We start from the raw sequence: 16,176 nt of genomic DNA, 5'->3' as shown, positions 1-16,176 counted from the left end.
AAAAAAAAAAAGACTGTTGTGTGAAATGCAGGCTGTTCACGGTGTCTTTAAGTAATGACTCCTGATAGCACAGGTCAAGGATGAAAGGACATGAACCACAAGCAGCTCAATCTTCATTCAGATTTTAACCTGTGTCATAGCAGGAAGAAATTTAATACTACAGGCTACGTAGCTCAGCTACAGGGTGTTGATTCCATATGGAATATCAGATTCAAGAAGAATGGATAAGTAGGTTTATCACATTCTGTTTATCACATTTACTTCAGGCAAGCACTTTCCCAGTGCTTGTCAATGTTTAGATTCTAGTGTTTGCCAAAACCACGTAGAGACGATTCCTCCTTTTTCGAGAATCTCAGTTGTACACAAAGTAAAAAGTAAAATTAAAATCAAGGTCTTTTGCTAAGGAATGCAGGAAATGTGTTGCATTTTCATTGCAACCACATGAAAGCAGAACTGCTGTGGAAATAAAATAGTTCCAAATACAATGAACTTGCTGACTCAGTTGACCCAGATGAAAAAATACAAGTCAGCAATGTAAGCAACAGCAGTACCCACTGTACTGTATCTGCAGTACTGATGTAATGTGCATTGCAACATCATATTTCCCTGAATATAGCACTTGTGAGTTTGATGAGCTACAGCTTTTAGAAGCAGCTTTGAATTTGCTGCAAATTACATAAGAGAGTTTTCCTTTACAGCTTAGACTGTTAGATGTTGGACCCACCCAACTCCTTAAGGAACAGGACTTTAAAAGCAAACAATTTACTCCAGCTTTTTTCTGACCTTAATCTGAAGCACATATCAAATTTGAGATAAGCATAGATCTTGCAAATTCTCCTAATGTACCCAGAATTATTGCCATTACAGCATTTTCTGTTCAGAACAGCTTATGCAAATCATTTCTCCTTGTCATATGCAAATGATTTAATCCATTTTTGCTCTTTGATAGTTTTTACGAGCAATTTATAGGCAAAATATTATAATAAAAGTGGGCACATCTTCAAGCCATTTCAAATTTTTCATGTAATTTTCTACTTTAAAACTGTCCATTAGAAATTAACAGCAGCCAACTTACAGCAGAGATCTATTCCAAGTGGAAAAACTATCTAGAATTTATGATTTTAAACAATTCATAGGAATTGGTACTCTACATCTATGTTAGGTGAGAGAACGAGGTGACAAAGCACGTGGAATGGGATATCAATCAGCCTGGAGATTGGTTAAAGATTCTCTGTTGCAACTGCTATAACATCAGGATAACACAGGAAACAGCTCCCTTCATCGTTTTTAAGCAGTGGAAGTTGAGTTCAGAAAGCGTTCAATGCATGGAAGCATCTCTATGAGGAGCAAGAGAACACCAAGAAGGCCAGTAACAGCAGATTACATTCTAAGATACAAGAAAGACAGCAAGTGATAGAGAAGGCATAAATAGCAAAATCTTCTACTTTTATCTTGTTTATGTGCCTCTCTTTTTCTTCCTTATTCATTTTATCTATTTGTTTTGTAGAAAGATTGTAGAATAGCTGAACATGTCTGGTCTGTGGAAGGACAATAGATGAACAGAGAATTGTGGAATAATAGCACCTGCCTTAGAATATTATGTTTATGCATCCCTGAAGATACACACACCTCTATTTGGAAACTCAATGAACAGGAAGCATGACATATAACTGACTTACAGACAATATTAATATAACCTATTTTAAGGAAGTTAACTTTATTTAAAATGCGAGTAAAATAATAGAGATCTTTTTCTCTTTTGCACATTATGTGTAGTGACTGTAAAGTATGAAGTGTTCACAAATAACATACAGAAAACTCCTTGGATTCTTTGCTTCCCCCCCACTTTTCATTCATGTGAAGTTCACACATTCTGCTGACAAAAAGTCACGGAAGATTTTATTTATTCAACACTACCAAATTCCCAAGGCTCCAAAGGTTTTTTGTGTTCTCATGAAGTGGGATGCTTTTGAAAAATCTTGCATTACGCTCTACTGTTCTTCTCCTAAATTTAGTTGCTTATTGCTCACTGCCACTGATGTTCTCTACTGTAATAATTGATTCTGTTCATTTATCTCCTACCGTAATCCTCTCATGTAATACAGTACATTTTCCAGTCATTAGGATATGCAGAAGTGTAACTGAGAACTAGGTCATGCAAGACAAATATTTCCTCATAATACCAGAAAACTCACATTGTTCTGCTAATGCTTGACAAGACAAGAAGTAGCAATGTACTTTGAAAAAGAATGCTACATAATATCCAAATCCACTTTAAAAAAGTTTTGCTTATGCTAGCATACTGCCTCTTGCCTTTGTTTTCCAGGAAAACTACCACGAATAGGTAACTAGTCTGATGACACTCATTAAAAGTGAACTTTTGTAATTGCTCCTACTCTCTCTGAAGAATATTTCTGGGTACTAGACACTAATGTTTTGCTTTTCTATTAAGAGTTCAGAAACATGCCAGGAGAGTCATGACTCTAGCCGGCAAAACTGCACACCGAGTTTTTGCAATATATCACACATGAACAGCTGACAGACCGAGTATTATGTGCAGAGGCTATGTGGCCATGCACTTAGACTCAGGACGCCTGTGGTCTCTTCAAAGGGAGTGAAGCAATCATCAGAAAAAGATGAGAATCAGCAGCAGAATTAGTCATGGTCGAGGAGATCTCCAGCTACAGTTATGATTTACACGCTGTTCTTTATATCGCTTGACTAGTCATTCCCCCTCACTTTCACTGAAGAAAACACCACCAAGCAAGTGGTTTTCAGTAATGGTGATTACTATCGTTTCTGATACAGTTATTTTCCTTTGTAAGCTAAGAAAAAACTGTGCTCAAACTGTGTTTCTCTCAAAATATTGAAGACAAACTTGAAATGTCCCACAGTTCTAATTCTTTGCATGACTGTGACCTTGTCTTCAAGCCCTGAAATATTTGGTAATTTAAGCTAGAAGTAGCTCCGAGAGAAAAAATAAAGACAGAAACAAGAATACATTAATTCAAGTGACATTTATGTCAGTACAATCTTTGCTTCGCTCAGAAGAAACCAATTTAAAGTCCAAGAAAGCAATAACCTTGAGTAGCAAAAGGCAGCTCCAAACTAGCTCCCTGAAAAGGAAGAGAGAAATCTTTGCACTTAGTTCTTCTTTCTTCTCATTTCAAGAAACAGAGGAAGGACAGAGACACTTGTAAAGTTACTTTTTACTTATTTTTCACACAGTAGATGCCTTCATCTGATGTTGCAGCATTGTCACCACTAGCATGTTTTTTGTTCTTGCTTCTGTCCTTAAACGGCCTGAGTGAGTTATCTTCTGATACTGAGTGATCACATATAACTTACATAGATCACAACTTTGCACCTGAAACTCATTTTCATAAGCAAAATCAGGAAGCTGTTAACTTGCATTTTGCTTTGTTTCTTCACAGGTTAATTTGCCTTAAGTGGAGACAGCTCACCCATCCTGATATGGTATCTGCATGAATAGAAGAAAAGTAATGAAAGAGTTCCTGTGGTTTGGGTCAGTAAATAAAACAGAAAGTCTTTCTGGCGTTTGTGGTTTCTGCACTTAACAATGTGCTGTCTATCCTTGCTATTACAGATCTTAGTTGAGTCTTATATAAACTAAACTCTATTCCTGAAAGGTATGTATACATACTTTCATTCAGTTAAATGGCTGTGAAGATGGTGGAATTGACTGAACATTTTGGCGTGTAACCAAGACATGTGGTGTTATGTCCATAGAAGATCTGGCCAGGTACTGTAATTAGATGGTGGATTTTGAGCTGTCACACACAATTATGTCTGGCAGTGCGTTTGTACAATATGTACACCTGTAACTTTCTGCATTCCTAAGTGGGTAGAAGCATTCAGAAAGTCCTTTCAGCAGGGATTGTTTCTGAGAGATCTCTTGGTGAGAGAACAGCAGAAGACTATGGGAATGACCAATAAAGTGTGGCATGAATATTTGCATTTTGGATTCCTGGAACAAAACCTGTTTCACTGGGAGTTCAAACCATTGCAAATCTTACTTGAATTATTTCTACTGATTGTTTCCTTTTGAATGACTGGTCAATTTTATTTTCATTCCAGTTAATTATTCCCAGACAATTGAAATTTTTATTCAGAATGATAGATAAACATACGAACAGGAACTCCTGCTCTTTTTCTTGCAGCATCAGTCAGTAGTCACCAAATAAGACACTGCAAACCTACTCATAAAGGGTATGTAAATTAAAGCTTTGAGCAGATTTTCCTATTATAGTGAAGCAAATAGTCTGTTTTCTGTGTGCTAGAATTCTGATAAGTGAAGATAAAGACACCAAATAAAACGTCTACATAAGCTAATTTTGTAGAAACAAGAGGTATTGAAGAAAGTGAGAAGAAAGCAAATGGATTCTTAAGAAAATTTTAAATGCAACAGCTGAAGTTACACAAGTGCAACTGAATTCCTTTGAGTATGGATATTTGAAGCAATGTGCTCCTTCAAAAAAATTAGAGACTCTTATAGAAAGCATGCAGCGATAGAAAGGTATTCAGTGTCTACAGGTAACACTGGAAAAAGAAAATTATTAATGGAAATGTAATGGTCTTTCAGAGTCCAGGAGAACGTCGGCAAGTTTCCATACATTACAAAATCTCAATGTCATTAGAAGGGCTAAATTATAATATTTATACACTTGTTGCATAATAGCAGCCAATAATGCCCACAGTCTAGTTTTATCAAGGGAAATTAAAGTTTAGGTCAAAGAAATTAAAACCCTTAATTTTAAATCTTCATCTTAAGATTTAGTTTCCTTAATGCATACTTAAGCACTTTAAAAACAACAGCCCGGGTTTTAAACCTCCAAATGCCTACATCTCCCAGTGACCTTGTCTGGATTTGGATATACTAAACAATTCGAAAGCGAAGTTGATGAAGGCACCCAGATGTTGATCTGATATTAAAAGCTTACTAAAGTTCTGCCTCTTGAACCAACAGAACCAACATTTAAAAAAAAAAAAAAAACAACAAAAAAAAAGAAGAGAGAGAGAGAGAGGAAGGCCAGATTCCACCGAACCAAGGTTTGCATTTCACTATTGTAGTCACCATCTACCTTTCCAATGAATGAATAGTTGATATGCTACAGATTGTCATCCATTGAAAACTTTGTAAAGACAAACATTTTATTCTTTGAAAAAGAAGTGATGAAAAATGAAACTACTTTTCTTAGTGCAGAAAAGAAAAAAAAAATGTACATCAAAAATGTTGGAAATAATTCAAACAAAGAATGCATTATGCTGACGAACATGAATCAATGTACATTCTGCAAAAAAATACTTAGATAATAGAAGACACTATGGGATTCTGACAATTGAGCCTTTGTTTCCAAAGCAAGAAAAATCAACTTGGATTTACATTTTTGAATGGATTTGTTTGATCCGAGTGCAGGGGCAATGACTGTCATCAGGAATACATGAGACCTATAATATTAGCTGACGGGTTTTAGTCCTAGATAAGATTTCTAACTAAAAGAACAGCATCAAATCACAAAATTGAAATGCAAAATAATTAGATTAATCTACAAAATACCTATGTATATGCTTAATTCAGAGGACGTGCTCAGTTTTGCTAAACACTTGGCTAGGTTACATCTCATTTCAAATGTAAATATGTCAATGTTACTAACATTTCTCCTAAGGGAGACTAGAAAACAGGGAAGATACAAAGTCTTACTCAAAGACAATATGTTATATTTCATCTTCTTAGTAAAGTCTTCGTGTTATTGTAGGAAGTTCTTAATCTATTGCACTGAACCCCAGCTCTACAATCACTACCTTTTCAAAGTTTTATGGCTGCAGTTCTACCTTTTCCTTATCTTTTCCAAAGATGAATCCTTATGCGTCATTCCCACTTCTCTGCTTCAAATAGAGCACAAACACCATAAGAAGTAGTTGCTTGTTTCAATCCTAGAAACCTGGAACAGGTTAAAATGTACACAGCAGGACTGGAGGCAATCAGATACTGCAAAATCTGAGGCCCAGACTTAGGAAAACATTTAAACTAATGATGGCTTTAAGAATGCTAAGATTAGGTATATCTACAAGTATTGCTTTCATGAATAGCAACACAATGGGTCAACTGAGACTGAGGTCTGCTGAGTGCTGACAGTAGCACTGAATATTTGCCTCTTGCTGATTTACTGTACCAGGTTTTTATACAGCTGCTATGTCAGAAAAGATCTCAGCAAACCTTAAAAGTTTCAGAATTAAGGATCAGATTTGGGTAGGAATTCAAACCTTGCTACAACAAATAATTTCAAATGTCTGGTTTATAAATCATGGATTTCCTTCTGTTAGTAGTTCACGAGACCTAAAGAGCTTTCTGAATTTATGGTGATGGGGTAGGAAATTGGAGAGTAGATATCCATTTACTGTACTTGGAGACTATGTTTTTGACAAATAAAGGTTTGCACTACACATAGCTTCTGGGTTTTTCACTTCCAATTTCTTGAGTGAGAAGCAGCTGTGAACAGAAATCATATTTACATATTAACAGAAAGCATATTAACAAAACTCTAGCTGCACGCAGAGTACAGAAGTGAGCCAGGCACCTCCATGCTGGGTGGAAGTTTGCCTCTGCTCCATGGCCTGCCACATTCATGTGGAAAACCAACATCTTCTCATGGGATAATAGAGGAAACTAATGAACCAAAGCACCAACTTTTTAGTTACTGTTGAGCTTCTGCTCACAAATGTTCTGCATCTGCCTTCCAGAGAATTCAAATGGTCAGCAGAGTAAGGCAGCAATCTTGGCTCTGTCCTTTTTCTGCTGTGTCACAAGAAACAACAACACCTATGATAACAAAATGGACTTCCTTAGGCCTACAAGCAGAAGAGTGAAGAAGGGAAAGAGCTCTAATTCGAGACACTCTGCCTTCTTCACGACAAAGGTAAAACACTCATCAGATAAACTGGGAAATCTCGCACTCGGCTGGCACTGCTGAACTGAGCCGGCCACTTTGGGTTCCATAGGGCTGATCTGATCAAATTGAGGAATATTATATTTGCAGGGACAGAGGGGGGCGGAGACGTTTATAAGGTACAGTCTGCATTTAAAACTTTTGCCAACATTAGCAGCTTGAGTGAGAGGATGCAATTTTGGTAGGCATAACTATAACAGTAAAATTCCTGTGTACCTCAGGCACTGAAATCTAACTACTGTTATATAGTGTTACTGGTCCAAATACTTTTCTTTAAGGGGTAGTTTTGTTTCCCAGGCTTGCTGATTTATAGTAATGCTGACAAACTTCAGAGAGAGAGACAATCCATTCTGAAGCGAAACAAAGAAATAAAACTATATTTTGAGGTGAGTGTTCTTACACAGACTGATCAACTTTGGTCTTTCTTGGGCTGAAAAAAGGAAATTTATTTACTGGATCTTCAGCTAAATATGTCCTCTCCCCTTCATCCCAGCCTTCTCTCTGGAAGTCATGCACTCACCAAAAGAAGCTGTAGAGGCGACATGCTAACATTTGTTTACTGTGGATCTCCCTTTGAAGAGTGATTACAACAACATCATTCTACATATCCGGAGGGTGGATTTCTTATCTCCCTGAAGGAGAAGGAGAACAATCACATATTTGATAAGTTCAAACAAAAGCGCACACAATTATAGGAAGTGAAATGTTTGCTAAAAGAGGGCAGTTTATACAAAACCCATTTTTATAACGTCGTATATGTATTTATTTCATGACAGCTTTCAAGACCAGCTTTCCATAACTCCGCAGTATCTCTGCTTTGTGGAGTATTTTCCATTTGAAAATTGACACTCAAGGGGAAACATTCTCAGAGCAGAGTTGTTACAAGAACTGCTGAGTGGCTTTCACTGCCACCAACCCTGCACTCCAATGGAATACATAAATCCATGTAGGCTGCCTTTCCACCTGCAGAAACAGCTGTGAGATGTGTGTGTCAGGAGGGACACTCACTTCCATGGCAGCTCCCACATGGATCTGTAGTTCTGGAGGGAGACCCTGCCTCTCCCAGGTGTCTGCTCTGCCCTCCACTACTGCCCCAGAGCAGCAGGTATGGCAAGGAGTAAAAGTTGCAGGCAGTCCATTGTGTTCTGGAGTCTGAATTCTCCTGACGCAACGGGTCTCCTCTTCTCCATAAGGTCATCTGCTGTAAAATTAGATCAATGTCTCTCACATTCTAAAATGACACTTGATGTGTAATTTATTACATCTGTAAAGGTCTTTATATCCTTAGAAATAAGGCAAGACGGAAGTAAATGATAAATCAGCCATTCACATATATGAATATAGAATCATAAAGGTTTGAAAAGACCACTAAGTTCATCTAGTCTGCTAACCCACCACCAGCATGAGCGCTAAAACATATCCCTATACAACAGGAAATTGTGAAGTGAGCAGTGAATGCAGGTGTAGAGCACCAGCAGTGAAAAATGGGAACATTTTTCTCGAAAGCCAGACATAACGTGCAGAACAACAGAAAAGCAGATTGAGCAGATGCTTCATGCATTTGAATCGACACTCAAACTGTCAAGCATTGGAAAAAAGATCAAAATGAAAACTTTAGGCCACTACATTTCTAGAAAAGATTTGCTGTTATTTGCCATCTCTGATCAGGTCAGAGAAGTATAAAATTTTTACAGCTGGAAGTGTTGAATAATTATTAAATAGACCAATATAGATCTCATACAGACTCCACTTAATGTTTCTGTTGGAAAACTTGATAAAGCATATAATATCTAAAAACATTAGATATAATGAGAAAAATGTTGGAACTTTTTGGAACCATTAAACTTTTTGAAAAGGTCAGCTTTTCAGCTGTTATATTTGAACTAAATGAGACTTGATTTGACTGTTAATTCTATCACCCAAGTGTCAGAAAAACCTATGAAGCATTCTGAATTTATTTTTTAAGGCAGTTCTCCAGCCTGAAAATCCAGATCGCAGAGTGTGTAAGAAACATTTTCAGGACCAAATTGTGACATTTTTATACAAATAATGCTAATAAAGTTAGAGATATGCATAATACAGCGTATCTTAGTACCACATTTACACCACTATTACAGTTAAGGCGAGTAAAACTAAATGTATTCAGAATGGAGAATAAGCTAACTACAGGGCTTACTTGGACCTGTATAACTGTAGATCTGCAGTGAAGGTTTGCTGTGCCTAGTACATAGCAAAAAAAGGGCTGATAACTTCAACTGTTCAGTAAACACAAAAAGAATGTATACGGCAACCTTTGCTCAGCGTTCAATACCTCTGCCCTCTTATTTCTCTGGAGGACTTAGGCCCTTTCAGACTGAACACTAACCCTATGTCCTGTCCAACACGTAATGCATAGGAGATGGTGAAGTTAACTTGATGATCCTGGCCAGCTTCTCTATCAGGAAATATCTGTAATATTGTCTCCTGAAGCGTGCCCCATGCCTTCTGATGTTCTATTCTGTCAGCCTGTTGATGTCCCAGGAAAAACAGGGTTGCTGTTTCATGTAAAGTTATCTTATATGTATAAACCTTTTGTACCATTTATAATGAAAGACTTACACAATAAGACCCAATATACATGTCATTATTATTATACTGCTGTAAAGGAATAGCTCAGAGAGAAATTTTATTGATGAAAACCCCAGCAAAACCAGTATATATTTAAAACAAGGCTTCCAATCCTGCAAGTGCTACTTGCTTAAAACTGTAACTATACGTAGGTTTACATGTGAATATATGCTTAGAACAAAGCATGCAAGAAGAGTTTGAAAGTGTATTAAGATTTCTGGAAATAGACATAAGAATTGCCTCCTTCCTACTTGGAAATATAAAGCATTCATTACAATCTGTTTATACCATGCACAGCATTGGTGGGATTAGTATTACATCACAGGAAAATAATAGATTGTAGCAGCTTTTGTGTTTGACTCTAAAGATTCACATGCACAAGAAAAATGTCCTCATACGTCCATGGAAGATTCAAAAAGTGAAGATATATGTTGTATTTTAAGGTAATTCTTTTTAAAGTCAAGCACAACTATCTGAAACAGAGGTACCTTTCTTTACTAATTTATGCGGCGTGACTGGGAAAATAGCACACAGAAATGTATTTTCCTTCCTGTATACTTACACTGATTTTTGTCTCTCAGCATACATAGATCCAAACAGTATTTTGACTTTCAAGAGTTCAAAGTTAATTATTTGTGTTTGGTTTCCTGTAAATAAGTAAAGATACTTCTGCTTTTCCCAGAAAGGATAAAAAATTATCTGTGGTTAACTTCTGATACGCAAGACTCTGCAATCCCCCTCCGCAGGAAAATGTATCAATTACTTCTGCAATACTTAGTTGAATGGAGTTTTGAAGAGAACAGAAGCCAACAAACTCACCCAGAAATTACATATGCTCTTTTATTCCTTCCTTAGAAAGGTTTCCAGCAACAGGAGCTTAGCATTCAAGAGGCTGTTAGAAAAAATTAAGGGATAGAAAGTGTCATCTGGTGAACACCCAAGTAAAAGCAAAAGCAGAGACACAAACATGAAAGAGATCACAGATATCCTACTATTTATGATGTGATAGTAAAGTGTAAAGTGTACCGGGATCTTAAAGCAATACATGTTAATTACCCGCAGCAGATCTGTGATGTTATAAAAGTAATTGCTATGAACTTTTCTATATTGCTGATAACTACACTTATCACAGCTTGGTTTGTTTGTTTTAAATTGCAGCAGGAACAGGAACTTGCAACAATATAATTCTGTAGGAATATATCCATTTTTTTAAGTATAAAACATTGGAATATATCCAATAAGCCTTTAACTCTGTTCAACAAGAGCAAAAGCAGTCTTGCCAGGGCAAAAGTCCACAAATGTGCATGTTCTACAATGCTACCAGAAAAGTTTTTCATCTAAGCCTCCAGAATAGCAAGAATGAGCTGACGAACCATCATCAAAAGCAGTTAAGCCAGTAAAATGCAGATTAAAAAAATCACAAGCATTGTTTTTGTGCTTATAAGCAAGCTCTCAGCTGCAGAGGTGAGAATAACCACTTAAGAATTTCTATACTCCAGACAGGCGAAAATTTCTGCTGTGCACCAATGAGTACCCAAAGCATACCCTGTTCCCCGTGTGCTCAGGAATAGGCCAAAAATCCTTCCATCCCTTCAGGAGTTTTAGTTTGGAGGTGGTTAAAATCTGTCTGGCTCCAAAACTTACCAATTTTTTCTAAAATAACAAACTCCTGAACATATGCAAAAAACCAGGGTGTAAATAATAATAATTAAAAAGTCTTATCGTGCTTTCCAGAGAGCACTGAAATACAGGGTTGATAGACTTCAGTACCATGCAAATAAAGAATGGCCCAGGGGAATGAAAATGGAAGCTCTGGAAAACAGCAATAGTTTAGAAAGTAAAGTGAGCTATTAATTTCAAGGTAAAACTTCACCATTAACTGTTGTCTATTATCTAGCAGATAGTCCTGTGACCACCTATCTAGCAATCCTACAGCAAAGACAAAATGCATCTCTATTACTGCTAGGTTTCTACAGAGGCATTTTATGAATTCTCTGGATGAGTTGTGAAACATGGGCTTTTTTCATTATCTGGCAGCTATTACTTTATCACATCCTACATACATGTTTCAGAAGGGTAGCAGAAGTAACAAAAATGGATTTGGGAAATACCTTAATAAAAAAAAAGAGAGAGAGAGAGAGGAAGGATATGCTAGCATTAACTCATCAGTACATCCTAGTTAGACTAAAAAAAATGATACAGAAGGAGTTCTATTTAAAATTTCTCACTGACGAAGAAGAAGAAGGAAATCAGCTTTAATTATATTACAGGCAGGAGTGCCATGGATTTCTGAGTATAAACCACAACAAGATCTTTTGAAGCATAGAACTTTTAGCTGTACAAGAAGCAGATATCAAAAGATCTTTGTGTGCAGAGTCACACAAATTGAAATCAAACACCGAACCAGTGTCTTCAATGTTGGCTTAAACAAGATGAATTTGTGGCAGCTCAGTCTGAGAAAGTTTAGGTGACCCAGTTTCAAACAAAACAATTTATGGGAATAAGGAAAATAGGACATATATCCAGTGCTGACAGACAAATAACCACATCCAGGAGGAAGGATTCCCCAAACCTTTCTGCTCAGTCCTGCCACACAAGCAGTTCTGCTAACCAGAAAAGGACATCACATTCTTCTTTGCACATGCAATTAAATTGTATGAATCTAAGGAGAGAGTATTGCTTTTAAACAATGAAGTCAGCCAATAAATCTTACTGTTGTCTAATGCTTCTAGGACTGTAACCTCAGTTCATGCCTCTAAATAAGTGAGGATGTTAATCATGGACTCCTGAGAGGTTTAGAGCCAATAATAGTCCTTCCACAGAGTAATTCTGCCGATTTCACTCACATTACTTTTAGCTTACTCTGGCTTGAGAGGAATACCCCTTACAACCATCAGTGTGAACAGAAATCTGCTTATGGACTCTCAAACACTTGCTGGCCCCTAGCCACAACCACAAGTAACACAAGTTTCAGAGGCAAACACAGCTCCTCCTCTTCTGCCACTCATTGTGAGAAGAAAATTTTTTGCAATATATTTAACAACTACGCAAGCTCCATTCCATTAATTAATTCACCTATAATATTCAATTCACTTCTTGTTATCCCTCTTTAATTAAAGCAAATCATGTTTTGCTTTCAAACAAATGAACCCATTTGAACACTCAGCCCTGTGCTTTTCTACTTGTTAATAGCTACACCATGGGATGTATGGGACTGCAGCACCCTCAGGATTCCTAAGAAAGCTATGAGTCATCCCATCTTCACTCACAGGAGAACTGTATGGCTGGGTTATTACTGCCACCTAGTTTTCAATTTTTATTATCTAGATTTTTGCATTTTCTGTGATAGAAAGTATATGCACACAGTCAGAAAACATTCATTCTGATCATGTGATACGTATCTTGTGAAGTTTAAACAGCACAAACTCATGCAAGGATGAGCCGTTAACAAATGAACCTACATGCATCTAGATGCAATCACTCATGGTACATATTGAAGGGAAGAATACATAATTCCCAATCTCAAATGTACACATCTCCTGAAAACCCAAATCACAAGTTTGCTATGCAGGGTCAAACAAAAGCCCTACTTAGCAGCACTGAGGAAATTTTCTAAACTGTGCTCATAGATCTATATCTAATCTTGTCCGGCTGATGCTCTACCTAATAGCTTTTATTTTATATAGACTTTTAATGCAATTGACTAATGAAGTTTCCCATTTTATATAGGTGCTTTACTAAAATCTTGCATAAAGGCTTTGGAATATTAGGCTCCCCAGTGAGACAGTATGCCTTTTGAGAAGTATGAGGCCATTACATTGCGTCCATGTGTAATAATTTACCCCAAAAGCTGCTTATAAAGAAGCTTGGACCCTCCTCTTCATGGAAGCTAAAGATTTCTGCATTGATTTTCCATGGCAGCAGGAGAAAGAGCTGATGTTGTTCGCCTCAATTTTTCACCAACTGTAAGGACTGGAAGTAAAAGAAGGTGCTTGTGAATTTCAGGCATGATGCAATCTGAGGAATTTTGCATGCTGGATGAGTTGACAAGGCACAATTCTGAAGCAGACAAAACTGAGACATCTACATTAACACACGTTGAGAAACCACAGATGTCTCCAAACGCTCTCCTTTTTTTAAATTGTACTGAAAGACTAAATTCTATTTGAAATCAGATCCTAGGCCCCTGGGCTTGAAAAACATATTGTGCACCCCCCATAGTGCTCAGGTTAAGTCCATTCAGACTATTTTATGCAACTACAGTATGGATCACGCTCAGCCCTTCTTTTTCCCTAACAGGTTTGTTTCTGGTCATAAATTCTCAATCAGTGGGCAAGCCACATTGTACAATTTAGTAAATAGTGTAGTTAAAACATGTTTAAAGTCAAAAGAAAAAGGATCTGACAATGAAGCATTGTTCCCTTTTGCAGAACTGAAGTGTACCTTCTTTGATTCAGTAACCTTGCTGCACTTCGGTATGAAATTGCCCCTTTTTCCATCAAACTTGCATTTAAAGTGCCTCATTAGCATGTCTCACTGGATCTGTAACAATTCTGCTAACCCAACGCTCGCTTCAGTCAAGCCACCATGGTTTTTCTATCTGTTTAACATCTAAAACTCCTTGACAAAGTTCCTTTTAAAATTTACTCCTTTTGTTTCTCCATGGTTTTTCTGCAAAGATCTTTAAACTTCGATGTACTCCAAGATGACTCCTGAACAAAAATCATGTCTAGCCCAGCTAGTAAATCTAACCTCTATTCAATGGGATTAAATAAGTGCTTCACGGCTATTGTAGAAGCCTCTAAAAAGGATCTTGCATCTTTAAGAGTTTCCTACAATAAATTAAACACATCTCACCCATTGTAAAAGAAAAATAAAAAGACTTGATCCAGCACAAGGGAGTTGCTATAGACCCACAGTGATGCCATACCTCAAGTACCAAAACAACCACATTTTACAAAACCTGAAGTAATAGCAACAGGGAATAGAAGCAGAATTTCATTAATCTTATTTCTTTGAGAATTCAGTTTTGGACTTCATGTTGGTAAAACATGGCCAACAAAACTAAAAGATATACATTATGGATTAAAAATCTGTAATTGTATAGGTTATTTAAAAGGAGAATGGCAGTCAGAAAATTATTGGCTCTTTCTTACTACAGAATCTCAGAATTGTTTGAGTTGGAATGGACTTTTAAAGGCCGTCTGGTCCAACTCCCCTGTAATGAACTAGATCAGGTGCTCAGAGCCTTGTCCAGCCTGATCTTGGGCGTCTTCAGGTACGGGGCTTCTATCACTTGTATGCAAGACCATAGACCCAATGTTCACATCCATTACAGCCCATGAGAACCATTTAAATACAGGTACATGAGCAACCCCATAGACACCAGTAAGACCAGGGCTCTGCTTTAAGTTTAGCTTTGTGTTTAAACTCACATCCAGCACACTCATTCAAATCTCTCAGTCTCTCTGCACACTTCTGAATCACTCTAGAACAATTATAAGCACTTTTAATTGTAAGGATAATTGAAAGATAATTGGAACCAAAAGATTCCATGGAAGGAGTTATCCTAAAGAAGACTACCTGAATTTCTCTTAATATTTTGGAGTTTGGTAAGAAGCTACCTATCACAGCATCATCATTATCAATCTAACCTAAATTAACAGCCTTTCCATTCAATGGCTACTGAATGATCTACCTGAAGGTCATTTTCTCTTGATGGGTGGTGGATGGCTTACCTGAAGAGAACAGCAATTTTAATGTTCAGAAGACTTGGAAAAAATTGAGCATAACAAGTCCTTGCTGTAGTGAAGAATGTGTTCAGTAAATTTTGAAATACATTTTAATTCTTACATGAAGACCTTCATTGTGTTAATTCCAGTAAGTCGTGCTGTCGTTATCCATACTGCCGAGGTTTGATATAGACTCATAGAATCATAGAATTGTCTGAGTTGGAAGGAGCTCCTAAAGACCATATGGTCCAGCTCCCCTGCATGAACAGGGACACACATTAGATCAGGGTGCTCACTCAGAGCCCTGTTCACTTGTTCTGCGGCAGTTTTGCTTAACTTCCTGGGTACCTGCACTTTATGTTATCTATGTGCTCAATTTATTTGAAAATTTCAAGCACTGTATAAACTAATAGAAATCAGCACACTATTACAGTAGAAGTGCACCATTTTTGGGATCAATACTGCTTTAGTTACTTAGTTCTCAAAGTAATTTTGAACAAGTTAATACCAATACTATCAGTACAACGGTTGCTATTTTTAGTTAGAGCACAGAGTAGGAAAAAGCAAAATAGCCACACATCTCTTTAAGACAGTACAAACACAGCAAGCCAAACTCTGCTACTGCATCAGATGATCATATACAGGACAACAGTAGCTGGTGTAAGGTTCCTCCATCTAACATCATTGGCCACCATCTCTCTCTTTCTCTTCCCCTATTCACAGTAAGTGAAGTAAGCCGGACTACAATATTGTCTGTGCTGCTGGGAAGACATGAGACAACTACATGCAAAAATGACAAGCACAGCTATCTTCCAGGGATGCTTGGCATATAAAAATTATATTCTCCCTCCAGAACAAACACTGCAGAA

General features: G+C 37.2%; 1 long non-coding RNA gene across 3 annotated transcripts; it reads right to left on the bottom strand.

The window, feature by feature from the left end:
• Window positions 1-1,765: 1,765 nt before the first annotated feature.
• On the bottom strand, window positions 1,766-14,718 carry LOC116216658. Of its 3 annotated transcripts, none has more exons than XR_004159863.1 (4): window positions 13,418-14,718; window positions 10,395-10,467; window positions 7,489-8,169; window positions 1,766-3,481 (listed from the first exon to the last, which is right to left on the bottom strand). It is a non-coding gene; the product is annotated as an uncharacterized LOC116216658 (long non-coding RNA). The 3 variants fall into 3 exon arrangements; XR_004159864.1 differs by lacking the exon at window positions 13,418-14,718 and having other exon boundaries at window positions 7,489-7,600; window positions 7,977-8,169; window positions 10,395-11,460; XR_004159862.1 differs by lacking the exon at window positions 13,418-14,718 and having other exon boundaries at window positions 10,395-11,465.
• Between the last annotated feature and the right edge of the window lie 1,458 nt (window positions 14,719-16,176).

Source organism: Meleagris gallopavo, chromosome 5 (genome assembly GCF_000146605.3).
Source record: "Meleagris gallopavo isolate NT-WF06-2002-E0010 breed Aviagen turkey brand Nicholas breeding stock chromosome 5, Turkey_5.1, whole genome shotgun sequence".
NCBI classification, from domain to species: domain Eukaryota; kingdom Metazoa; phylum Chordata; class Aves; order Galliformes; family Phasianidae; genus Meleagris; species Meleagris gallopavo.
This window is presented reverse-complemented; position numbering and strand designations above follow the sequence as displayed.